This window comes from Lichenostomus cassidix, chromosome 1Ab (genome assembly GCF_008360975.1).
Source record: "Lichenostomus cassidix isolate B80296 chromosome 1Ab, HeHo_3.0, whole genome shotgun sequence".
Taxonomy (NCBI): Eukaryota; Metazoa; Chordata; class Aves; order Passeriformes; family Meliphagidae; genus Lichenostomus; species Lichenostomus cassidix.
Genome location: NC_139481.1, coordinates 6,999,150 through 7,026,102, shown reverse-complemented (window position 1 = coordinate 7,026,102; position 26,953 = coordinate 6,999,150). Strand labels below are relative to the sequence as shown.

The 26,953-nt window shown below is 42.8% G+C and overlaps 1 long non-coding RNA gene across 2 annotated transcripts; it reads right to left on the bottom strand.

Annotated features, from left to right (window-relative positions):
- Positions 1 to 5,491: 5,491 nt before the first annotated feature.
- On the bottom strand, positions 5,492 to 26,100 carry LOC146442854 (uncharacterized). Of its 2 annotated transcripts, none has more exons than XR_014849476.1 (3): positions 25,143 to 26,100; positions 15,029 to 15,245; positions 5,492 to 5,823 (listed from the first exon to the last, which is right to left on the bottom strand). It is a non-coding gene; the product is annotated as an uncharacterized LOC146442854 (long non-coding RNA). The 2 variants fall into 2 exon arrangements; XR_014849475.1 differs by lacking the exon at positions 25,143 to 26,100 and adding an exon at positions 18,675 to 18,871.
- Positions 26,101 to 26,953: the final 853 nt, after the last annotated feature.

Here is a 26,953-nt window from a genome sequence, read left to right as displayed (position 1 = left end):
GGCAGCAATTCGTAGTTACAAGTAGGATTTTTCTCAGTCTACACTACAGTGACCTTAGGCTTGAGAAGTGCTATGAGGTGCTTAGCTGAAAAGCACTATGGGATTATGAGAAGGAGTTTAGAAACACAGCTAAAAGAAAAGCATTTTCTGGAGCTAATTAAATGCTTTTTTTTTTTTTTTTCTTTCACCATCCCTTCTCAATTAAAAGGTGTGACTTCAGGGACTCTTTCTATTTAAAGGATGTCTAGGTGATATTACAGGAGAGGGAACAGAGATAATAAATCACACAGCAGCTGTTGAAATAACATTATCCAACCTGCAAAGAGATTTTTCCAAGTCACTTCACACATTCATCACTCCACGAGTATCACATCTGTGTAATGAGTTACTCCTTACCTTTGCCCTCTGCTGTGGCTCCTTATTCTTATGAACTATTCTTATGTTACTTATTGTAACACTGGAGTTACAATTCTAACTGTGCTTTGAAGTGTTTGCAGAGGAGAACAGAGAATCTATAAACCCTGTTGATAGCTGGCTATGGGAAACCATGGCTGAAATGAATCAAGTATGTCTTGATGAAAGTAAGAGGAAAAGTTTGAGCTTACCACTAGTTTAATTATATTAAGAAGAATTAGCCCAATTAGGAAGGTTACCCAGTTCTGGTAATTGGATAGGTCTTCCTTTTGCAGTTTAGAAGGCAAAAAGGGATATTTATGTCCCCTTTCTTCAGAACAGAAAGTTAACAATGTCTTCCAGAGCAACAGCAGCAGCTACAGTACATTTTCTTGATCCATTCTCGTATGGTTTCAGATCTGATTTATGAAACATGAGCCATAATTCTATCACAGCTTATCTCTTCCTGGAGATGAGCTAGGATAACATATCCATATTGATTCTATAACATCTGTCAGAGGCTGATGAGGAACAAATACCATTAAGCTGTCTGTCCAGCCCTGCACAGGAAGAAGAACGACCATTTGCTCCATGTGATTCATCATAAAAAAGCCCCCACCACAAAACAGAACTGTTTTCTGGAGGCTCTGTGGTGCCTCATTATTCTCTTGTAGTCAGTATTTAAATAAAACAAACAGAGAATGCATATGCATAGTTTGGACTGCAGAAGTTTATGACTCATGACTTTCAAATCTGCATTAGTTCCATTTTCACTGGTCTCAAAATCAAATAACGTTGCAAATGCATCGCAAAAGGCACACTTTTTTCCCCTAAAAACCTACAGCTAACCTTAAGAAAGAAGTTTTCTGTCAATGAGACTGCAAACCATCCTTTTCCAATGACACAAAAACAACTTGAAATCCCTTCATCAATACCAACTACTGGTAGAGATGCCATTTGAATCACAGAACTTCAAACTCAAGCTATTGAAAAGCAAACTGATCTACTATTTCTGACAGAATGCCCTTTCTGCAAATGGTGCCATACAACTGAGCCAGCCTGTGGCATTACTGGGGACAGTGAGATTTTCTCAGAGGACATCAACCAGTGCAGGATGGAGAGCCCACTGTGTTGTCAGGAAAGTTTGTGTCTCTGCATGGTGCTAACTGTTCATTCTCACCAAGACTAGAGACTTTTATTACCTTTGTGTTTGTCATTTATGAAATCAGCTTTCTTGTGGCCACAGGGTGAGTTCACCTGCCAGCTGCCAGAGCTCCACCCAGCTGCAGTTATTCCCCCTCCTCAGCAGAACAGGGGAGGAAAGCAAGGTGGAAAAGGCCCTGAGCTGAGATGAAAACGTGGAAATCAGTTCCCAATTAGTATAAGAAGCAAACAAGACTAAGGTTTATTTCATTTATAGCCTATTAGAAATAGGCTAGCTTGGTGAGAAACAAAGCCAGAGCTAAAAACCAAAACAAAAAACCACAAAACCAAACAAACAAAAACCCCAAACCCCAACAAAAATACAAAAAAAAATCACCTCACATTTGCCCCAAATCCCATTTCTCCCAGCTCAATCTCCTGACTCTTCTACCTCCCTCTCCCCCAAGCAGCACAGAGGGATGAGGAACGGGGTTAGTGGTCAGTCCATATAACAGTTCCTCCCTGCCTGTCCTTTCTCCCCACACTGTTCTCCCGCTTCAGAATGGGTCTGGAACAGGCTGCAGGGTGGATATCTGCCCTGATGTGATCCTCCATGAGCTGCAGGGACAACCTGCCTCGCCCCAGCCTTCTCCTGGCTGCAGGTAACCTCTGCTCCAGTGCTTGGAGCACCTCCTCCCTCTCCTTTTTCATTGACCTTCGTGCCTGCAGGGCTGTTCTTCTGCTAGGTTTTTTTTTTTTTCCCTCATTCCTCTCTCTCCCAACTGCTACACAGCATGTTTTACCCTTTCTTAAACACATTTCCATCGAGGTGGCACCAGCTTCATGCAGGGGCTCAGCTTTGGGTCTATTTTAGAGCCAGCTGTATCTGACATGGGGTCAACCCCTGGTCTCTTCTCACAGTCCTCACCCCACTAAAACCTGGACACATAAGTCCAATACACTGAGGAAGTAGATATGATCATCCTTTGTGTGTTTGGACTGTAAACCTTTATTCCCCTCCCTTTCCTGTATTACCACCAGTTTGTGAAGTAAAAAATTAAACAGACCTAGTTCAAACCACTGCGTGTTCGCCCACCATGTAACTGATGGGATTAGGGGGAAAAAAGCCCCAAACAACAAAACATCTGTGATTCATTCTAAGGAGAATATAAACCATGACCAGAAAGCACTTTAGAGAAGTGGATTTCAGCAGTGTGTGCACAGCTTGGATACACATTAACACAACTTTTACTGAAATGCGATTTGAGGCTTTACAGAACCGAACAGTAGCGTTCTGTGCCCCTGGCACAAATCCCAGGCTGGAGGCTGGAGAACCACACCATCCCTTCCTCCAGAAGCTCTCAGCAGCAGCAGCAGTGCTTCTGGTGTTCTTCAGGCTGCTTCCCTGCAGAGCTCCTCCCTTTGAAGGCCAACGTCAGGTTTCTTCCAGCACCAAAGCCAGAGAGTGCTCCTGAAGTCCTCCTTCAGTGGCAATCCCTGCCTTTAGCTTTGTCTTTGCAGTTGTTCTTTTCATTACTTTATTTATACATTTATGTTAATTTTTGTAACCACCTCTCTCTGTCACAATGCTAGCTGCAGGTGCCAAATCCACAGGTATTTAAGCAAATATCAAGTAGCTTTGCAGTTAGGGCAGGGAAAAATAAATCAAAACTAAATTCTCTCTCGAGGGACCCAATCATCCTGCCAGCTTAAGTTGCGACACACACCTGATGAAATGATTGTGCCTCAAATTAGGTCTTCTAATTTGTGTATAAAACTAGGTCACAAAGCTGATTTCCTCTCCCCTTCACAGCTCCTATACACCTTAGTGCAGTATATGACAGAGAAAGAACTATGCTGAAGGGTAGAGCTTTGTAGGTGGCTCTTCAGCATATCTACCTGGTGTGTTCAAAGTGCAGCTTGCAGTCAACATGAAAACCAACTCAAAACAGAGGTGCTCTTCAAATCTGTTACTGTTATGCTGCTCTCTAACCATAACACTATCAGTGGGGTAATATTACCTCCTTCTTTTTCTTTTTTTTAATTAAATTTTCCCACTTGTCTCACCAGCATCCAAAAAATCTTCAGGGTTTTTTTTTTCCAAATGTTTCTCAGTCCCTTGAGTTACACAGGCAGTTTCTAGACTGGAATTTGTAAGCTAACTTAATAATTGTTGTTACTAATTTGCAAAATACACAGTAGCCACAGAAGATTTCTGCTTTCTTCTCCTCCAGGTGCAGGTGAAAAAAATAAAAGGATTAAAAAAATCTAAAAGGATCTAAACTAATCTGTACTTATTTAGAAGAATTATACTGTAAACTGAGAGATAAAGCATTTATCTGACAAAGCCCCACAGCCAAAGTCTCTGATCACTCAAACATCCAGACAAACAACTGATGGTTTTATTCCCCCAACAGATGTTCCAGCTGCTCAGGTTAGCAGAATACACAACTCCATCACTGCCCAACGGCAGCAGACTTGAGCTCTTGAAAGTCACCATCTGACACCAGGAACAAAAGGTCAAACCATAGTCTAGACAGAAGCTGTAAACTGGGATGCTCAGAAGTCACCAGTCTGACAGACTGAAAAAAGAGCTGAGCAGGTTTTTTTTCAACAGATCATGTGTATAATAGGCATCTTATCAAACATATCTTGCTTAGATTTTTGACTCACACTGCAGTCTGCATAACTTTATAGTTGTTTATGCATCCTAGCTTATCCACAAAGTAAGTTTTCTCTCTTGTTCAGGAAGGTGCTCTATTATTTAATGTGAGAAAACCAGATAAAAAAGCACAAGTCAAACACACTATAGACATTTATTTATGGAGATGGGATCAACTCAACTGAACTTACTAGAAGAGTTTCAGAGATTCATTCAGCTCTAGGATTAAATTCACTGTTCTCCCTGGAAATATCAAATTGAAAAGCCATAGCAAAACAGAGAACTAAACTATACGACTTCCATTCTTTTTCTTTCCCAACCTATCACATCACTGCTACTGTTATCTCAAATTCAGGTAGCAGAGGCACCCCAGTCACATCCTTGGTACTTTTTATTTGACCTCCTCAGGGCCCAGATTCCACCTCACCTGCTTTATAGCTCCCTTATAGAGCAGCAATCTGAAGGTGGTGAATGAAAAATGCAGCAAAAATGCATGATTTCCACTCAGCCAGTGCCTTATTAAGTTTCCAACTCACTGAGTTCTGCCGTGGTGCCATGGAGCAGAGCTCAACACCTGCATTTTGCTGCATGGCTCTAAGATGCACGCAGCTCCTGTGCCCCCTGCCTGCTCCGATTTCCCCTGCTTTTGGCAATTAACACCAGGAGATTAACAATTGGCTCCAGGACAATTGACTCTGGAGGCAATTAGCCTCTTACAGGCACCTCATAGCTGCCAATTTCATAGAGGTGAGAGGTGCAGGGGCTATTAATGAAATGCATCAGGAAGAAATAACTGAGCTGTCAGGTAGTCTTGGGCCTCATCCATAATTCTGCTCAAGAACAAATGCTGTAATTCTACATCCCATGTGAATCACAGAAGGCTAAAGTGAAGTCACCTCAGATGGACTTAGATTCTTTTGCCAGAAACAAGGGATTCACTGGATGTTCCCATTGCGGTAACATCCATTTAAAATTTTCCCTATTTTATGCAAATTAAGTGGTAGTGAAGTGAAATTACAAGCACATGGCTGTGCCAGTTGGAGTCATACCATTCCTGTCTGACTTCTAAAGCACTGATTAGACTCATCTCTCTTGCCAGTCTCCTGCTGTGTATAAAAACAGATATCTCCACAGATGAGTGCTGTTTGCAATGCTGTGGTCAGTTTGTAACCAAATCCAAAAATACATGAGCTGTTCCAGAAGCAGAAATACATGAGCTGTTTCAGAAGCAGATGGTATTCTTGAGCCATTTAAACAGCAACAAAAAAGTAAGGAAGGGGGTTTTTTGTGGGTTTGTTTGTTTTTTTTATTTGCAGTACACTAGAAGCTCAGTTCAGCAATCCTTAACTATTTGAAACCATATTTGTTTTGGTAAGAGTTGTGTGGGTATATATCCTATGAGAATAAAGAAGATGGCTTCCAGGGTTTTACTGTTCAAAGAGCAAAGAAATACACTCAATTCAGCAAATCTTCACGTTAGAAAAACAGGTGACTTACAAGTAACACAGTGCTGCCACAGCTGAACGCCAGAAGCTTCTCAGGAGAAAATCTGTGCAAGGAATTCAATGTTTTAACTCCACAGAGGAATCTTCCTAGCAGCAGGATGGTCTGGCTGAAGGACCTCCCTGTGCAGCAACAAAATGGGCAGAATTTAAACAGTTTGGACACACATTGCAGAAGAGGATGCATGATTAAGGCTGCACTTATTTATCCTATGCTTCAGTCTGTTTCCAGGAGTTCACTGCCTGCAATTTTGCTTTCTCTCTCCTGTTCTAAAAACATCTCTTAGCTTGTATAATCCTCCTTCAAAAGATATTTTCCTGTTAGCAAATTAAAACTGGTGCTCAGGAGGCCAACAAAAAGCAGCCTCTTAGTGCAGGTGGGCTTTTAAAAAGGTGCTGAGCATTTTATTTGAGAATTGGAGAGGGAGAAACAGTCACATAAAAATTAAATTACACCTATTTGATACCAGTCATCATTTTATTGCACATAAAACCTGGGAAGCAAAACATTTAAACCCTTCTATATTTTCAAGTCTTGCAAAATATTGTATTTAGCATAAAATACATTCTCAACCAAAATATTCATCTACCAGTTACCCTAGACAGAAGGCAAATAAGTGTCAGTTTAATGTCACCCATTTCAGTTTAAAGCCTGTCAGCTACAAAGGGAGAGAAGTGAAGACAGAATCCCCAAAAGCACATTGAGCTGGATCTGCCAGCCCCAAGCAAGGGTTATACCTGGAGCTGATACCTGGCTGGTACCTGATTTTGGTGAAGATCTTCACTAAAACTGCCAGCTAACCCAGGATTCTGCTCAGCACTTGCCAATGGATGTAAACTCTTTAACACAGAGTAACTACAAAATGCCAAAATTATGAATTTGTATTCCAGAATTAAGAAAACCCACCATGCTGACCTCAGAGAGCAAGAAGTGAACCCACAGTTCCAGTGCCCTCAGATGCTGCTGGATTGCCTGCAGCACAGAGAGAATGCAGCTTCTCTCCACAGCTTGGTTTCTGATCCCTGGCATTGCCTGTGAAATGGACACTGAGGAGCACAGTGCAGGGTGGAGTTGCACACAGGTGTAAGATGTGAGGAGAAAAGGGACTCTGTGGCTGATGCTAAGGTGTTCACCACATAAAAGGGACAGCCATCAGCACTGTTGAACAAAATTCATCCCCTCAAGGAAGGTGTTTGGGAGGTCACCTACCATTAACCTTGGAACAGATTCATGGTTCACACTCCTCCATACAGCCCAGAATGTCAGAATTTCAGGGCAAGACACAGAGCTGGAAGGAAGCCTGACAGCACAGGGAATGGCAAACATTCCCCTGAAAACTACATAGCCTTAAAACTCAGCAGCGTCTGGAGCGAGGATCCATGCAGAACTGAGAGAAACTGAGGGCAAAGTCCATGCAAAACCTACAGAATTCCTACAGAAACAGATCCAGGCACCCATTGTCTGATAGAAGGCATAATACACCACACTCATTCCAACTGGTCCAGGCTGGCTCCCTCTGCAGAAGGCCATCCAGAAGAAGGGAGTTGGATCTGTCCTTTTCTAGCATGCAGAGCTCCAAGGCAAGGGTGCTACAAAGGAAATACATCTGCACTTGGATGTGTGCTGCTGGTCCAACACATCTGTGACAGACTGCTTCAGAACAGGAGCAAAAAAGCAGGGGAAAAAAACCTCATCATTTGGATCCTTTCAAAGCTCTTCAATCCAACCAAAAGTAAAAAACTTCTGCAGGGTGTCCAGTGTGTGTGAACAGAGCAGGATGCCTCTCACAATAGGAGAATGTAGCTGTGCATTTTTATACCCAGGAATCAGTACAATGCCTCACTGCCTCGCAATAAAAGTCATATCAGAAGCTTAATGGTATGGGGCAGGGAAAAGCCTTTGAATTTGACCCTAGTCAGAACAGGATTAAGACTTCAAGGCCACATGTGTGGCTAAAAAGCACAATACTGATGCATAAAGCTTTGGTAAAACAAATAGTCAGAGGAGCTTTGAAGAGCTATTGCTGCCAGTAGAGACCAACTTCTGTCTTCTGACAAGAGTATTAACCTTTTGAAACTCTGATCCAGGTGCCTCATCAGTTCTGTGATAATTCTCTCTCTCACCATCCGTGTGCACATTACACTCACGCTATTCCATTTGCCAGCCAGGTCACAGGGCACTGCTGCTCCGAGCTCATTTATGGTTTGATTTCACACACCCTTCATCCATTTTTTCTCAGTCTTAAGAAAGCTCAGCTCCTGCACAGAGGCCAGATTTTTCTTACAAAAGCGCTTAAGCTCCCAGAGTCTCTTCTTGTTCTCAATGGGAGATGAACCCCTTAGAAAATGTCAAATCTCCATTTAGAGTGTGTGGCTCTGTTGGAAATCTGACCCTTGGCGATTCGGAGAGCATTCCATCCCCACGTGCTGTGTCCATGGAAATGGTTTTGCAGCTGAAAAGGAGCCCAATAATGTACAACTGCATCCTTGATGAGTGGTCTGGAACTGGCTGAAGCTCCCTTTTGTCAGCTAAAAGGAATGCAAGCGAGCTACCTCTCAAGAGTGCAATTAACCTTCATATTTAGATAAGAAATCTCAGGTATTTTGTGGTTGTTAGTACACTAATGCCTGCACAATCTCCTGATTACCTCTATCCCCATGTCACCCCTACTGGGTGGTGTTATCACCTCCATCTTGCTGATAAGGAGCTGAGACAGGGAGATGGATTAAGTTAAATCACCCAAGGTGCAGAGAAAATCTTCACTAAAACTGTCAGCTAACCCAGGATTCTGCTCAGCACTTGCCAATGAATGTAAACTCTTTAACACAGAGTAACTACAAAATGCTGAAATGATGAATTTTTATTCCAGAATTAAAAAAACCCACCAAGCTGAGCTCATTTGATTATTTTGAGGAATATCCTGATAGCTACTGCTAAGAATGACTACTGCATTCTAGAAGAGATCCTGATATTAATACAGAAACTTGTAGGCAGATAGAGAGCTGCAGTATGGGTCTCTGAGAAACCTGCAACAACCTTTAGTTTAATACCACAAAACTGCTGCATTTCTTTATAGAGCATATCAGTGGGAAAATCCAGTGGAAAAACATCCTGTTTTGTAGAATGGATATGGGGAGGGTTTATTTGGTTTTGGTTTGTTATGGAGTTTTGCCTTAATGCCTTTTAGGTGCTAATACTATGAATGCTTACACCCCTTTGCATCCCAACAGGCAAAGGTGCTCTCAAGTATTTCTCAAAGAGATTCTTCTTCCATGTAAAATACTTACAGAAGTGGGTTCTTCAAGACTGGAAACCATCATTTGTGAGTTGGGTACTGGTAATGGATTTTTTCCCTTTGAGGGAATGAAGCAAGCTGATATTAGAAGGACCTTAATAAGCCTTACTGTCTTCTCCAGAAAACCTTTCAGACCTAACTTAAGTATTCAGCCCCTTTCAAAACTGTCTCCACCTACCTTCACCTTTTCCTTGTCTGTCCCCCTGGAGCCAGAACCTGCCACACTCTAAGGGCATAGCTGTTATCATTGCCATAAATCATTCCTGATTTACCAGAGATGCATTCCTTCAAGAGCCCTTATCACCCAGACCTGACCCTGGAAATGCTGCTGCACAGCTGAAATTATGCAAAAGTCCTTCCCATTCCACTCTCACCACTGTTTCAAAGGCCATTTCCTTCCTCCTTCCTCCTGAGCTGGGAACAAACCACACAGGGCTGTGAGAGTGACTGTAATCCTCCAGGGCTGCAGTTTGCTCACAGCAGATTACTTGTCTACAAAGCGTTTTCCCACCTGGGTCACCTCTTTAAAGGGATTTTCGCCAGCCTGGGTTTGTAATGTTTCTGTAGAACATTTACTACATTGCCATTCACCAGCATGAAATCCATGCTCCATATGAGTTCATCAGCTACAGCACAGCAACTTCCTAGACATCCTGCTATGCCCAAGGTGCAATTCTTAAATCCAATTTTCTCCACTTTAAGGCTGGCTGTCACAGTTTCCATTTGAGACTAATTCAGTAGCTCAATTTTAGAATCTGTTACTCCCAGCAATTTTAGCAAGACTGGTCTAATAAAGGCAATTTTTCAAAGGTGAGCTGGTGCAGTTCTTTGTTTCTCTACTTGACTCGCAGGCAAATTATTTATGTTCAGTACACACTGGGAGGACCTTCAACCCTGGACCAGCACTATTCTTCACACAGAGTGATGTGTTACCATCATGCCCTCCAGGTACTGTATTTTCTCCCCCAGAGAAGAAAAGTAGAGTGGTATTTCTAGCACTGTCACCTGCAGGCTTCTGTTCTTCTTCTACATCTACTCAGATGCTGTGTAGGGCCAGTGCTTCATCTTCTGTGCCTCAGCTGCTTTACCCCCAAAGTACAGATAAAATGGGTATTGCTACAAAGGGCAATTGTTTCAGGAAGGAGGGAAGACTTCTGGTCTGACTAAAAGTGGGAGAGCAAGCCAGAATTCAGAATTTCAATGTTTCCATCCCAATGATCTTGCTTGTGTTAACCATATCTGTTTCTCCTACAGGAGCAGTCACCTCCCTCCTTGCACTGTTTCAGTATCACCCACCACCAGTAGCAGCTTAAAAGTCCTTTGTGGTCTGTCTCTCTTACTCTCCAACATGTTATCTGGCGGTGTTCTGCACCCTCTGCTTTTGTAATTGGTGCCCATCATTGTTAATTAGCCATGATTCATTACAGATCTCCAATCAGTAAGAAAGGCCACCCCAGAATCTTGTACCAGACGCACCCTGAATGAAAAAGCAGCACCTGTCCCAGTGGGTTTGCAGTGTGCAGGTGACCATGGGGCAGTAATGGATGCAGAGTTCCAGGTAAAAGATAATTATTAGGTAACAGTTGTAGGTAAAAGATAATGATTAGGTAACCGTTCTAGGTAAAAGGTGATGATTAGGTAACAGTTCTAGGTAAAAGATGGTGATTAAGAAACTGGCGCTTAGCCCAGCATTTCTGGACACTGTGTATGACTGGTTAATCCCCTTTTTTCTCCTGAATGCCATCCACAGATTGATGCACACAACACTCCAGACAGCTTTAGTCCTGGATTCCTCACAAGGGACCATCTCAGCACATTCCTGACACCAAGGCAGCCTGCCCAGCCTAGGGCAAGCAGCCACAGCAGCTCCCAGAGCAGCAGCTGCTGCAGCCAGCATTTCCCTCATGAAAGCACCCTGGGACAGAAGGGATTGCCCTTCTCCCCCACCAGAGAGGAGAGGGAGAGCTGAAGGGCAGCAATGCTCCTGCAGCCTGGGAGGATGCTGTGGTAGATCTGGAGAAGGTAAGGAGACCTGTGTTGCCCCTTTATTTCACCCTTCATGACCAAGTGAGCAGCTTCTGTCTTCTACCCTCGAGCAGATAGACATTCACAAGCTGGGTGTGGGGAGTTCTGAATGCCACTCAGTGATGAACTTCAGCTGCAAAATCCATCTTACTGCAGAGATTCCCACCGAGGATAGAGAGCTGGTGTTTTTATAGCCTTAAGGCACGGGATTTTTGTGAGATCCCAGGGCCAGTCCTACATATAATGAAAACCACAATGAAAAACAGAGTCCCTTAGGTCTCTTAGGAATAGAAAATAGGGACACAGGCCTGAAAATTAAGTTATTTTTTTCCCCTCTAGCCTACATAGAGCTTCATCTGCTGGGACTGGAATTCCCCTCCATGCTCCCAGTAGGGAGGCCCAGGATTCCAGCTAACTGGGTGGCCTTTTGCTAAACTACAATTTCCTCTTTCTTTGTTATGATGGCGAAACAGGAACAGATCAAGGCACAGACAAAACTGAATTTTGATGCCCTGAGAAGTGGGAGGTGAGTCAATCCCAAGTTGCTCCCACTGCCAAGCCCCAAAGGGGACAGCAGCATTTCCTGTCCTTGGAGGTGTAGAGGGGCACAGAGACAGTGACACGTGGCCTGCACAAATATTCAATAGTGTGGTTAAGTTTATGGCAATGTCCTTTTTGTCACCAGTAACAAGGGTGAAAAAGACAACATGTCACAAACATGCATTGATGTGATGCATACAAAGAAGATGTCAGTGAAAATTTGGAGAAACACATCCTTTGTGCTTGCTAGTGTGATAGAAAATAAAAGCCAACTAACCACCTTCCCCAAAAATTAAGGTATAATTATTTTTGTATATGTTAAAATATAGCTCTTTGTGAAACACTGCAACAGTTCCTAAGATTACATGGAAGTTAAGATTTTTCTAGCACCAAAAGAAAGCACATGTGTTTAGATAAAATTAATAAACCTATAATTCAGTATAAAGAAAAGGTATTAACTGTCTTTTTAAAATTTTTTTTCCCTAGCACCTTCTTGCATAGGCAGTTCAATAGTATTTTAAAAAACCCAAAAAGCAAATCATTCCCGGAGCCGGGAGCGCTGGGGCCGCGGCGCCACCTGGCGGTGCTGGAGGGCACAGCATGGCCTCGGGGACATAAAAATGGGGTTATTGCCCCAAAACAGGGCTCGGAGCTGGACATAAAAACCGGGGCTATTGCCCCAAAACAGGGCACGGAGCTGGACATGAAAACCGGGGCTATTGCCCCAAAACAGGGCCAAGGAGATGAACATAAAAACCGGGGCTATTGCCCCAAAACAGGGCCAAGGAGATGAACATAAAAACGGGATTACTGCCCCAAAACAGGGCACGGAGATGGAGATGAAAAACGGGGTTATTGCCCCAAAACAGGGCCAGGAGCTGGACATAAAAACAGGGGCTATTGCCTCAAAACAGGGCACGGAGATGGAGATGAAGAATGAGGTTATTGCCCCAAAACAGGGCCATGGAGATGGAAATAAAGAACAGAGTTATTGCCCCAAAACAGGGCATGGAGCTGGGCAGCAGCCCAGGGGAAGCCACACGAAGAGGAGCTTCTGGACACAGAAAGGAGTGTGGGAGAAGTCCACACCAGAGTATTTTATTCCCTCTGGCAGATACTCCCCTTTGAGAGAAAGCTCTCTTCATAAAAGGAATATTCTCCAAACCACGTTGTCACACTGAGAAACACACTTCGAACAAAATGCCTTTCTTAACCAGTTTGCTGTTCCCACCTTTACCTGTTGGCAGGGAGAAAGGAGGCATTTATAACATAGACTACTTCTGCTGAGAACTACAGATGAGCCCTTGTCTCAGCAGAAATGGAGAAATGCCATTGAGAGGGATGTGACAAGTTACAAAGAGGGTTATTCTGAAAAGTTGGAGAGTTTTTTATATGCAGAGAGGCTTCAACACAAATGCTCATGCCACAGTCAGCATGCCCACACTGCTCTAGGATTTTTTTGTACATAGAATTCACAAATGGAGAGCCAGAAAGGATCTGATCCTTGCAGGGATGAACTTGGTATATGCCATGCTTGACTGACAGCTTTCTAGATGTTTCTTAAAGACTTTTCCAGCACTGAAGATAATACCGTCTTCCTGGATGGTGTATCCCAGTGCCTCACTATCATTCAGGGGCAAGTATTTCCAGATGTCTGAGCACAGCTCCTGGGACAGAAATAAATGCATGTATGTGGTGTGGCCAGTAGTGATGGCCTACTTTTGCTAAATAAACAGGTGTGGGAGTGAATCCAGTTTTAATGTGTGAAATTCTCTACAGCTCCTCAGTTTAAACTCTAAACTGACTATTCTCTGAGGCGACATTCTTTACTGGAACAGCAGCCATGCAAGGAAGGTAAACTGTTTGGCTGGCCAACACTTGCATGATCAAATAATTAATCAGCCTTGAAGGCAAAATTAGATTTCCAGTAGCTCTGCTTCTTTGGGATTAGATTTTGGAGTGGGAAAGGTCAGAATTCTGTCATTGTTATTTAATTTGTAACAGGAAAAATAAGCTTCCATCTAGGGCAAAATAAGAGTATTTTTTTTCTTGTTAAGGTTCATAGGGCAAAATCCTGACATCCTCTCTTAAACCTCCAGCAGTTATTTTTGGCCTGGCCCCAGTTTCGTTTCTAGCAGATATTTGTCTGCAACACAGAAGCCCCTCTTGCCAAGAGCAAATTTATTCACTCTCTGGGGAGAATATCCAGGCTGGACAGTCAGGACCCTCTAACTTGCCATTTATCATAGATCTGACCAGGACAGGGCTTCTAGCAAGATTGGACTGTGGAGATTTTGTACTGCTGCTGAAAGATGGCAGGATCTATGTCAACATGAAAGAGGAATTAATCTCCTTGTGATATTTAGGATGTGGAGAATGGGTGCAGAGGGAAACAGTGAGCCCAAAAACGTTAGACCAATCCCTGTGGAGATGATAAGCTGTGCTGGTGACAGAGTAAACCTCAGGGCAACAGAAGCTGCTAGAGGACAAGAACCTCTGAGTTTCCTTGGGATGTCAATCTCTGATAACAACTGACACAGATGTAGAGCACAAAGCCTGTTAAATGCAGGAGTTAAGCCCAGTTTCAGATGTCCTCAGCTGCTTGGAAAGAAGAGATGAATGGGGGAAAACCCACAGCACTCAGGGTCTTTCCTTTTGCTCATGTGAAGGTCCACGTGCCTTCCCAGCACAGCTCTGACATTCACCTGTGAGGGTCTGAGTGCATTTCTGATGCTTATATAGAACTGTAATCAGTTTTCTTCAAAGGGGAAATGTCCCATGACCTCCATGACTAACAAATTGAATTCAGCCAAACCCTGAATGCAACACTCAGAGCTTGTGAGGACTCGTGGCTAAATCTGGGGTTCAGAATGTCCTCCCTTCTGTTTGCTGGCAGGCACAGCCTTGCAGGATTCTTTAACATGTAAGTCCCTTAAGACACACATGTCAGTGATTAAAGAGGGCAAGCTGGGAATGTAAGGAAAATACATTTATCCTACAGCTTAGGAGTGGCCAGCTGAGTAGCAGGCTTCTGTACATCAGGTACACAGGGCATTAGTAGAACTGAATGTAATTCATGAGTTGCCCACTGGTGCTAAGCTCAGCAGTCACTAGAACTTTCAGTCCTCTCCTTTCCTGAGCAAAGAAATCTTTCCAGTTTGTTTGTTTTCTAAACAAAAAATAAAAACTAGGAAGAGGGATATTTCTAAGATCTCTATTCACTGCCAGTTGTTTACAGATATGCTGCTGGGACAGCAAAGTCTGGTTTTAGTGACTGGTTGCACTATGAAATGTCCCAAAGACAAATCTCTGTTTTGCCAAGAATAACCTTTCTGTACCAAATTAATTTCCATAGTGAGTGTACAAGGAGGGATGGAAATTTTAGAAGTATGCTTGAGAAATAAGACATTCAATTACAAGCTCTCAACAGCCCCTGGAAACATTTTTTTTTTTTTTTGTCCACTCACCTATGAGTTTTAAAAGCATGTAAGGCCACAGCACAAGTGGAGTGCTGTTGCCATCGTTTTCAAATCAGGAGAACAGCAAGCAGATTGCATCTTGCCAGGAAACATCTCTGAGGTGATATGGAAATGCTGCATGCACACAGATTAACAAGATGTTTGTTGACAGTAAGCTTTCAGCTACTCCTTTCACTCTTCACAGTTCCAGCCAATGGCATTGTCTCTGAAAAACAGGCAGAATAAAACAAATTGTACTGCTTAAGGTACCCAGCTGTAACAAAACCCATCTTTTCCACAGACTGGAATATTTTCCACTTTTATCTCTGAGTTGCAAGATTCCTCTTGAGCAACTCTAACTCCATTTCATTTAGAAGTAACCAAGAACCAGATTGCTAGCTGTGACCTTCTGGTCCCTTTCAAAAATATAGAGTCATCTCAGAGAGAATTCATAGCTAAACATATTTAGCCATGTCTCAGCCACTGAATTACTGAAATGGACTGAACACACCTAAGAACTTGGATGTGTGAAATAGTGATTTTCTCTAAAAGCTGATGTAATCCACTTGAAATACGCTGAAAAAATCTTGTTTATCTGTTGCTCATAAAAAGCCCCAACTCAAAACTCCTGACAGAAGTTTTCCAGTTTATAACAGAAAGCAGGTCTGCATTATTGACTACAGCAAATTAGTCTAAGTTCATTTTTTGTCAGCTTAACATAAGGTCTACATAAAGTAAAAACGATAACATTTGTTTAACCTGAACAAAAAGATGAACAGCAGAAAAACTGTGGCTCTTTTCTCACAGGTGAAGAAGTGAGGCATCAAGACAGGGATGACAATTACAATCATGGGTAAATAGATCTGTCTTGAGCTGGGAAAACCACGTGGAGCAGACCTTCCTGACTTGCACAGAGCACCTGGTCCTTCTGTATATCCCTGTGCAGGATTACTGTAGTGAGTGGACATATTAAGAGGGCAGGACAAGAGGTGACCTGTGTGTTTCAGGTCACATCGTGGGTGTAACTCACAAAGTTATTTCACTGAGATGGTAGAGTTGGCAAATGCCTTCTGTGAGGCCTGAGAGGGTCAGGCAGGACATTCAACATTCCAGCTGATTAGCATCTCAGAAACTTGGGAGGATGAGAAACAGTATTTTCCTGGGTGTCCAGGTCCACTCAAGATATCTGGTGATCCAAGCTCACCATGCTGGGCATTCCATGCCTCAGTTGCCAGCTCTTCACAGCCCTGAGCCTCACAGGCTGCCTGCACCCAGCTCTGGGCTGCTGCCTGTGGTGATGGTACATTTCTCACCATGTCTGGCATCACTTCAGAGATACCAAAGTCACCCACCTGGAAAAAAAACCAGCAAAAAGGTTTCTCTTCTGTCCTACTCCACTGACATGAGCACGGAGAGCAATCCTTCTTCTGAAAGGAGCTGCAGAAGAGTAGAGGTCTGCCATGGCAACATGTCAGAGGCTGTGTTTTCCCTGTGAGTTTTATGAGCCTCCACAAGAAGGAAATTAGAAACTGAATTCGACACTCTCTCCCATTTATAAATGTGTCTGTAATGTGTACGTTGTGCTGTAGGTTAATGATGCAGTTCTCAAGCAAGATTAACTGCTGCTTCAGACAGCCATCAATTTTTTATGATTGCAGGACCATTTCCCTGCTGAAAATGGAAGTTACAATCCCCAAGGGATGGGCTGTATTCAACATCAGTCAAGTGTGCAGGGTGGGAAGATGAGAATAAAGTAAATAAAAACCAAGAGAAAACAAAAGACACAAGCTAGCTCCCCAGGTCCTGCACCAGGGACAGGTACATGATCTTCCTCACTGTCACTTCTGAGCATCCTGGATGAGGTTGAATATGCAGACATGGATGTGCCACTGACCCTCCCTGATGGGGCAGCTCCTTCTGAGGTGATGCTCGAGGCACTCAGTGTGCAATACTGAGCAACAGTGACTTTGTACAAGATCAGCACAAGTGTCATCTGCCTCGAGAGCCTGGGCAGTGCTCAGCCTGAGACAGACAGCCCAAAGATTGCTCAGTGCTAGAGCTGAGCTTTCTATCAAACTCAGCCTGTATTTGGCTCAGATTCCAAGCTGCCTATAGCTGCATCAGCAGAACAAGGGAAGGCACCTCATCCACCAGTCCCTTTTAAGATATCTGTTTAAGGAAAGTGGGAAGAATCGTCCTTTGCTGGTGTCTGTATCATCCTTTCTCTCTTTGCATCAACTGCAGAAGGGAGCTTGATGGCTGACTTTGATTAGAAGCACATTTTTAGATGCCTGAGCGAGAGGATTTGAATCCTTACCTGAAGTACAAGTTTTTGTGTCAGTAATTCTGACTAGGTACATCAGGTCCTGGTGTGGCTGAAAGGACCCCAGCTACCTTCATTAACAATAACCCATGTTTTAACCTGATTGATAAAACCATTATCACTTGGTTTGAACCCCCTCAGAAAGAAAGAAAGGTTTGAACCTTTTCAGAAATCTGAGCCAAAACCCAGTGTCTTTGTAACTATATCCCCTGATTGAGCTCTGGGCTGGCTCATCCTCACATACCTGCTATTTGTTGTGTGTAGAGAAACAAATTACTTCTATGAACAGAATCTTGTATCCTAATAATCACATCTTTGTTTCATTTTTGACTAAAGAAGTTATGAAAGCTGAAAAAATAAATTAAAATCAGGCCTCGTATCACTACCAAACATGTTACATTGCCTTTCTAGTATAAGTGCAGCTGAGATTTTTACTGAAAAATGGGACTGGAAAAAGTGACATTGCAACAGCCAGCTCCTAGTTAATGCAGCTACTGTAAAAACTCTCTGGTGTTGGTTCACTGACAACAGCTGGATGACCCTCAGACAAAGCCCATGTTTAGGCTCATGCTTAACTGCATTTCTTTCACCCAAGTACTGACCATGCTTGGATTTCACAGCTGAGAACTCTGGGTCTCAATAACTTTTTCTAGGCACCTCCCATTATTCCACAGTCTCAACTGCAGCTATGACTGGGCTTTGCCACTGGCAATTTTTCTGAAGAAAGCATTTCAGGCTGTATTGCAAGGACTTAGGAGAGAAGGATCCAGCTGCAAACTCTCAATTTTACAGCTGCCTACAAACCATAACCACTACTGAGTTTACCTTTCTGCTTCAATATTTGCATGGGGTGATACAGCTGGGTTATCTCCCAGACCCCTTAAGCAGTTTGAACATGCTTCTTGATAAAGCAAGGATGGACTTCAAATTACTTTGCATAGTAAATGTTGTTTTCCAGACCTCAGTCAATGAGGACCTTTCTCGTTAAGCCTGAGTTAACAGAATATAGATAAAAGTAAGCTGATGCATCCATTAAGCAAACAATTTAAATATTTACGAGGAAGGAAAATATTACAGCTTTTACTACAAATATGTGAGGTCTCCTAACCCTCTGTAGGGAAACACTGTAAATCTTGTGAGGATACATCTGTAACTACCCTGAGCTTCTACAGAACAATTATTTATGGGGAAGAATATAATGCAAATATGCCAGATTTGGAACATCAGAAATATCTCCATTGAACTATACATAAGCCAAGGACTAACTGTATAGGTTATATTTCCCTTTCAATAAAACCCACAATCAATTTAGAATATTGGCAATGTGTGTACCTTCAGTTTTTTGAGAGAGCCGGCTTGCACATTGGATGGTTTTTGGGGCTGGGGAGCATCCACTGCATCCCTGGGCTGCTGAATCCTCACAACACAAAGGTGGCCAAGTCAGGCTGTAACCAGAAATGCCAGATTGACTTCTCCTTCACTGACTCCTCCTTAAACACTCCAGCCAGGACAGGGGAATGACCATAACCACTCAGTCTGCTCCTGGAAGAGCAAATATTTATCAGTGCTTGTGCCAGCGCAGCCTCAAACACTGACACAAAAACGGGTTGTGAGAGGCATTTCTGCCCTGGATTCCTCAGCCATTTGGAGAAGAGCAGTTGCTGTATTTTAGAAAGCTGAAAGGCTCGACAAAGCAATATTTAAATGCAGGAAGAGTGCCAAAATGGTAAATGCAGGGACTCAAGCTTTCCATTCATATGCAGAACAGGTAAAGCACAAGCTGTAGCTACACAAACTTCCATTTATCTATTCCTGTTGTCCCACCATCTCCAGAGTGCAGCAGCTCCCCCTGAGTGCTCTGACACAGCAGCAATATTTTCTTCTCATTTGCCTGTGTGTGTGCATGGAAATTTGGGCATCTCTTCGTGTCTGTTTCTGTGCACTGTGCTGCTTCAGAAGAGCAACACTGGATATCTGCAGGCTTATAGGTATAGAAATTAATGTGAAATTAAGATATGCAAAAGTTCACAGCTCCTGGACTGGCTCCCTTCCATCAACCTGGAGAGAAGGGAAATGTCATTCTTGTGTGCAGAGAGCAAGAGTTGCTGTCTTGTTTGCCTAATAAGTACAGGCAAATGAACAATATAGGGAAGTAAGTCTGTAAAATAGTTTCAAACAAGCTAAAAACATTAAACTGAACGTGCCTCATGAGAGTTGTGGCAGTTGCAGTGGTAATTATTTTCATGTTTCTTAATACTACTGCAAGACACTCATTTCACTAGCTATTATACTCAAAAATTGTCACAATGCAGGGAATAGCTTGTATATCCATAATGTGATCGCTGCCAGTACATCAGTGTATTAAAACAAATGGATGCATTTTCCCTCAAGTACCAGAGTAAGAGGCTGCCTATCAAAACCACTTGACTTAGTGTTGTGAGGAGAAAATAAATTTTTAAAGAAATGGCATTAGAAGGCAGAAGAGCAGAATAACTTTATGGTCATTTCAAAAGAAAAGCAGAAGGCGCAGATGAGGATCTCTCTCTCACACCACAGTGGCTGGTCCTTGCCCAAGCAAAGAAAGGAACAGGAGAAATATGTCCTATTTCTCCTCTTCTGTGTTTCTAATTAAATAATTTCCCCTGTACTTTTATATAGGCTATAAATATTAAAACATGGCTGCACATTCTTTGCTGGAGGATCCTGGCAAGCTTATTGAGGTGTTGCATAAGCTTGTAACTCGAATAGCAGATCCTTTCCTCCCCCAGCTCAAGTTACAGGGAAAGCACACTGAAATTTAGGCTCAAAGTTTGTCCCTTTCAGTTGAGCCCCTGCTTTGCTTCCCAGCTTGCTTGGAGCATAAGAGGTTTAGCTAAGGGAAGGCATGGAATTATAAGGTTAAAGGGGAACAGGGAGAAGAGAACAGCTTGATTGACTGATCCTTCAAACAATTTGGCTATTCTGAATTCTAAATATAGCAAGAATTAATGAGGCAGGACTGCACTTCAACATTAAAATTACCATTAAATTGTTGGTGCTCTATCACTGTGCACCACACAAGAAATACAAGGCAAGTTTCTGCAGCCACCTTCACACAGCCATAGCCAATCAGTCTCCCTTTCAAATATTTCGAGATATGTTTAAACTCTGCTTTTGATGGAGCACAATGATGTCCTAAGGTGAGGGACAGGCAGGTGGAACACAGAGAGCCCCAAGCCAAGCCAGGAGGGGATGACAGCAAGGGAAGGAGAGCAGAAGGAAGTTCCATGAGTTCCAACCACCTGCTTGGTTCTTCCATGTCAAGTAGGAAATGCCACAAGAATATTTACCACCTGCTCATCATTTCTCCCCGTCATGTAGGTTATCAACAATATGAATCACTTTGCAAGAGACAAAGATGCTTCCAATCTAGACAGTTTCTGAAAGGACAAAACCAAACCAGGTTGCACAGTGGTAACTTTCAGGCTGCTCTCATGTGTCTTTGAGCCCAAATACTCCTGGATCTGGGTAGGGGATCTGCTAACCAAGCAGCAAACAAACAATTAACTTAACTTACACTATTTTCTAACTGAGGAAAGATATTTGTGTATGTATTTGAAAAAAAGAAAAACCCAAACCAAAACAAAACCAAGTACTACAATCAGAATTTCTGTACAATTGCCTGTAGTAAAACCTGATTAATGCAAACCTAATGCATATGTGCACCCAAAGACCATCACCATCTTCTTCCAGGTATGAGGAGCAACTGAAGATCATCCTTGCAAGGGAAGAAAGGTTAGTAATATTCATGCCTTTTTCTCCTAAATCTCATCCTGGTTAACAGGTTTATTCAAAGTTCTCCTCGCTGGGATCTGACATGGCAACTTTCATCACCAGTGAAAACTGTAAATAACTTTCATCTTGATTCAGTTTTCTGTCAATTGCCTCCTGACCATGGGCAGGTCCATAAGAGACAGGACCACAAGGCAGTTCCAGAGTCACTGAATCCAGGCTGCAGACCAGGAGCTCATCTACCATGGAGAAAACATCTGTCCTGATCACCTACAGGGGACTAAATTTATAATCTAATTACGGATGTGCATTTTGCACCTGAAGAGTCAACAGCTGTGGTGTTTAGACCCAGAACCCCTTGAGTTCTGGGAAATGCAACCTTGCACTTGGAGACAACTCGACTCTATTTCCAGTTACATCTGTAAGCCCAGTTCATTTACTTGGAGCCCAATTACAGCCCAATTAATTTCCTTTGAGCTGGACTGGAGCAGTTCTAATGTTTAGCTTTTTTCTCATGGCCCTGACACTGAGGACACAAAACAACACAGTCCCAAAGGAAAAAGCAAGAAAGATAACAGGTATAATCTGGAGCAATGTGAATGCCAAAGCCTGTCCCCAAGATATGTGGTGACATTTTTAATGTCTGACTCATTTGGATCATTTCCTTTAGGTTCTAGAGCTGTGAAGGGAAGTGAGGCAGAGAGAAGTTGAGAAAGAAAAGAAGCTCTTGCCATGCATGGATCATGATCCTTATTTGCAAAATCAGCCAGGGCTCTCCACCTTTGCATTCCAGTTGAGGCAGCATTCAGCATCAAAGGTGGGTTTTTACATTTGTCACCATTCTGGATTTATCGCTGCACAGGAAATGAAAACACAGTAATGAGCAACCTACCCTGCAGCCTGAGAGCTAATTACACACCTTTCTTCCCAAAGTAAGCTGGAAACACATGAGCTTGGAAGATATCCACAGAGCAATTAAACACGCACTTGTCAACATGTCACAAATACTGTGGTTTTACAGTTGAAATGAAAACACAAAATGCCATCTTATTGAACTTCAGAATAATTAGCACATCACAGCACACAACCACGACAAGGACCTGTCAACAGCTATCAGCACAGCAATGACATTTTCCACTGCGAATAATAATGTCATTTTCCACTTTGGAGTAGTAATGCTATTTTTTGTCTTTTCAGAAAGCAGCATTGTTTATAGCAGATACAAATATATCCTCCAGAAAACAAGATTCCATTATGCAAAGTTAACACTCAAAGAGAATTCTCTTGCAACCAAGTTTTAATTCCACATGCAAAAGCCAAGGAACCTCTAATTCCACATTGTGGCTGGAGGACAAGGAGGATGCTGCCCATGGGACACTCTTAGCCAATGTCTATTTACTCCCGGAACACTTCCTCTGTATGCCAAACTTCATAACCAACAATGCTCTGGACTTGGACTAAATGGGTGTTTTCTTCCAGGAAACACCATTAAAAAAAATACCCCAGAGTCAGGTACTGTGGGTGGTTTTCAGCAGGTTTCAGGCAAGCTAATAATGTCAGCTTTGAGGTGCTCCTAGAGTAACTTGCTAAGAAAAAAGTAAGAAAAAGTTTAAAAAAAAAGTTCCTGTAATTTTTTATTAAAGTTATAAACTGCTCTACTGGTCTGTTTTTTGTAAACAAGCTGGCTATTAATAGATGAGATTTAGAATGCAAGTTGAATTGCACAGGCTGGCACACTCACCATTTTTGGGTGGCTGTGTCCAATTTTACGCTTGTTGACTGTGACTTTAATTAACGAGTCATATGAGCTTAGACTGTTTTATGTCTTTACAGTCCATTAAAAAAAGATTGTTTCTTACCAGCAACAACAGACTAAAAATCCTGCAAGGACAAACTTTGAAAGAAAGTCTGGAAGAAATCAGTATAGTGTCAGCCTTGGGTACTGATAGTAGGGCAGAACTGGGTCAGATCCTTAATCTGATGCTGCTGGAATGAAATCACTGACTGAGGATGAGGATTTCCTATCTGCAGCCTTCTTCTTCCAACCTGCCTGTGCTCTGAAGGAACTCAGCACAGGGAAGTACTAGGGGGAGATGCTGGAGTTGGCTTTAGAGCCTGAGGCTTGGGTGGCAGCATGGAATAGACACTCTGGCTGAACATTCTGCCCAGGCTGAGAGGGAGGGAGGGAATTCAGGAGTATTTCTGTGTGATCCTCTGTTGTGACATATAGTTTTGCCTTACATGAGAGGTAAATCAATTCCTGTAGCTATTCCTAACTTGACTTGTCTGCCCACCAGAGTGACAGCTTTTAATGCCAGCTGGAATAAGATTGGTGCCATCACAACAAAAATTCTCAATTTATATTAATAGGATTAAGTAACTGATCCATGAAGATGGCTCATCTCCACTCAAGGCACAGAAACCTCCTCCACAGAAATATGGATCATTATATCACAGTCCAGAGCAGTCAGTTCTGTCAAGGCTTCACATCCCCTAGAAAGGGATTTGTTTCTTCATGATTTTAGCCATTTAAAACATAGATTTTTACCTTAAGTTGTAGTGATGGCTTCTGCTATAATCTGTGGAAAGACACCAGGAAAACATCTCATGTCTCCTAGGCACTTGCATCTGCAGTTTCCAAATGGTGCAGAAAGAACAGGATGACCCAGAAATTTGTACTACTGGTACTATAGTGTGCCAAGACAGCTTGGGTCTTGGCTGACACTGGAATTGTAACAAAAGTAATACAAAAATGTGCATTATGGATGGAATTTAAATGGATTTTATTTCTGACTCACCTCAGTGTGAGAGAAATCCTCTCCCAACTGTCTAAGTTTTATACCACTGGTGACATTGGAGAAAAAAGCAGTTTTGTAGAAAATTCCCCAGTCTTGGTATGACATCCTACAAAATGAAACTGAGTTTTTGATATCATGTTTGGTGATTAGGAATGAGCATGGATCAGGTAGATAAAGCTGGATCTCTGTGCCAAACTCCCACATCATGTAAAATTCAGATAAAATTTTCTTTAAAATGTAATAACAAAGATCTTCAAGGGCAAGATACATCTCACTCTGCCTCTATCCCCCTGAGCATTAATCCACAAATCTCCTCACTTCCACCCACTGCAAGGAAAAGGCCAAATGCTACCAAAAGTCTGCTTTCTGCAGTGGAATTTTAGGCTCAACAGTGAGTATGAGAAGAAGTCACAAGTAAACAAGCTGTTGGAATTTCTGACAACTCTCCCCAAATCTGCAATGCCCCCAGAGTTTCTGCAGTGGCTGAGTTGCTGCTGTGATTGTCTGCCCTGCAGCCTGTCCTGCAGCACAGAACATTTGCTCTACAATAGATGTGCTGATTACAAATGGGGCCTTAGTGGCAAGCAGCAGAGATTTCCTGCTTGGTTTTAATTTTAGAACAGATTTAGAGATTCATGCCTTGTGGAGACAAGGAACTGGTGTGGAAGAGTTTTCAAACAAACCAACTACGGGCCCACTGTGCTGTGGTCAGTCATTCTGGCTCTGCAGAGTTCACCCACACTATCCTGGAGCTGCAAAAAGTAAGAGTGTGCAAGCCAAATAGCTTGCTTGCAAACCACTGTGAACTGAAAGATCTTCAGTTCAGATCTTCTGTAAATCTTCCTTAAAACTAAAATTACCTGGAGATGTACTGGAAAATCACCAGTCAAGTTTAAAAAGGAAGTTCCACTTCACAGGCATTACGCAGTGAATTTTGCCCTTGCTGGAGGTGAGATGGGCTTAATTGTTGTGTTAGATGAGTTCTGCCACCAAAAGGGCTGACCCTACTCTCCTCTAATTTCATCACTTCCTCTACTGCTCACCTGGTTGCTTGGTGAGCCATTTCAGACCTCAGACATCATCCCTGGGGAGGGGAAAAGAGGGCAGAACACAGCTCCTCATTGATGATTTCTATGTTCTGTTCCTTAACAGATTTAATTTTTTCGTTTGTTTTGGTGGGGTTTATTCTCTTTCAGGAAAGAAGGGGAGAAGGTCTGAAAAGAAAACCTACCAGACTGAATAGTAGACAAATGCAGGGCCAGCTGGGGAGAGGTCCTTTCTCCATAAAAGTATGTTGAAAGTGAGCTCAGAAGGTAACTGAGCTTGCAGTCTCCAGTTCAAATCACCTTCCAGAAACAATTATTATAATCCTTCTGTGTCCACAGGGTTTGGTGTCATCAAGCAGGGCAGACACATGGGAGAGTCCACAGCAGATGCACACAGGAGGATTCACATATTGGAGCAGTGTTACAACTCTATCAGCTCTTTTTCAACCTGAGTGTATTTTGAGATTATAACATACCATGACAGTGACTTGCACTTTGTCATGTGTAATGCAGAAAACCCCAACTTTCCTTGGCTGCTTCAGTCACAGCTCTTGGATGGTGAGAAATGGTGAATCCTTGCTCCTTGTTTGCCTTTCCCACAAGTCTGATGATTTTAGGACTGCTAAAAACACGTGCAAGGAGAGCTCCACAAGACAAGTCTGAAACAACAAAAAAGCAGTAAAGAAAAAAGGTGGAAGAAAGAAGCAGATTAAAGCAAAAGCAAAAATGTATCAACTCAGAGTGTTAAAGCTCTGCAACATTTAAATAGGTGTTGGTACCATTCCTCTCGTTCTAAGAAAATCAGTAGCATCTCACATTTGCAGAGTGCATTGCTTCTCTTCTGTCTAATTTGTAGGAGGCAGCATGTCTAAAACAAAGGCACTGCTTTAAGGTGCTTTATGGCAACTTCCCCACCGCTTTTGTTTTCAGGCTGCTTTGATTTCCACCATGACTTTACCTTCAAAGATCCTTCACAGCATACACAGCTGATGGTTCATGCACATGTCCTCAGCCTAGTCAGGGCCTAACTCTTGCTTTGACACACATTTTTCATTTTTATCTTCCTAAATTGAAAGGCACACATGCACACACCCTGACATACTCCCCACCGAGTATTTAACCACTGAGCTTTAATTGGCACCAGGCATTAAACTGAGCCCAGGAGCTGTCTGAGCACAGAGCTGGGGCTCCTATGCATTTTCCTTTGTTTTCTTTTAACATTGGACCTCAGATAGCAGAGAAATAAACACAGGCTGATATACCCACCTGTCAGAGTCATTAAAATAACACCTTTAAAGGGGTTAGCAGCATCATGGCTTCACTTCCTCTTCTGGCTGTGCAGTAAGAGCTGCTCAGAGTGCTCAGGAGGGGAGGTTGTCTGTAAAAATAGCCTTGACATGCTGCCTTCACCTGTCTCAGCCCTGGGACAGGTTCTGCTCACCAAATGTCCTCCAGAAATAACCCAGAAGTCCACGGTTGAAGCCCTCAGGGAGGCTATTCATCTCGGACATGGACTCCTTTCTACCTCTCCTGGATTGTAGCTGACCCTGCACTAAGAGAAAACAAATGCTTGCACAATCAGGATTAGCAATCCAACTTCAACTACCAAAAAGAAACCTGGAGGATGTAAGCTTCAAATGTGCAACAAGCAGCACTTTTGGCATGCCCCGTTGGAGTGACCAATGCAAGCTTAACAGTTTAATGCGAATATAAGCCATTAATTTAGCATGGTTATTTTTAGCAGCTGTCCAACTAAGGAAGAAATGGTGCTTGCAGAGCCAAGAAAAACATAACTAAGGGTGGTGTGGTCTTTCTGCATCCCCCCTTGCACCACCACCATGGTGCTGACCTGCCATCCCTCTGCCACACACAGCACTATTGTGGGCTCACATCCCAGAGGAAATGAAAACAAGTCATGAGCTTTTATTTTCAGATATACTGGTGGTGTTGGATCCACCAGGCACCTCATGTGCCTATCATGTAGTTTCCCCCTCTG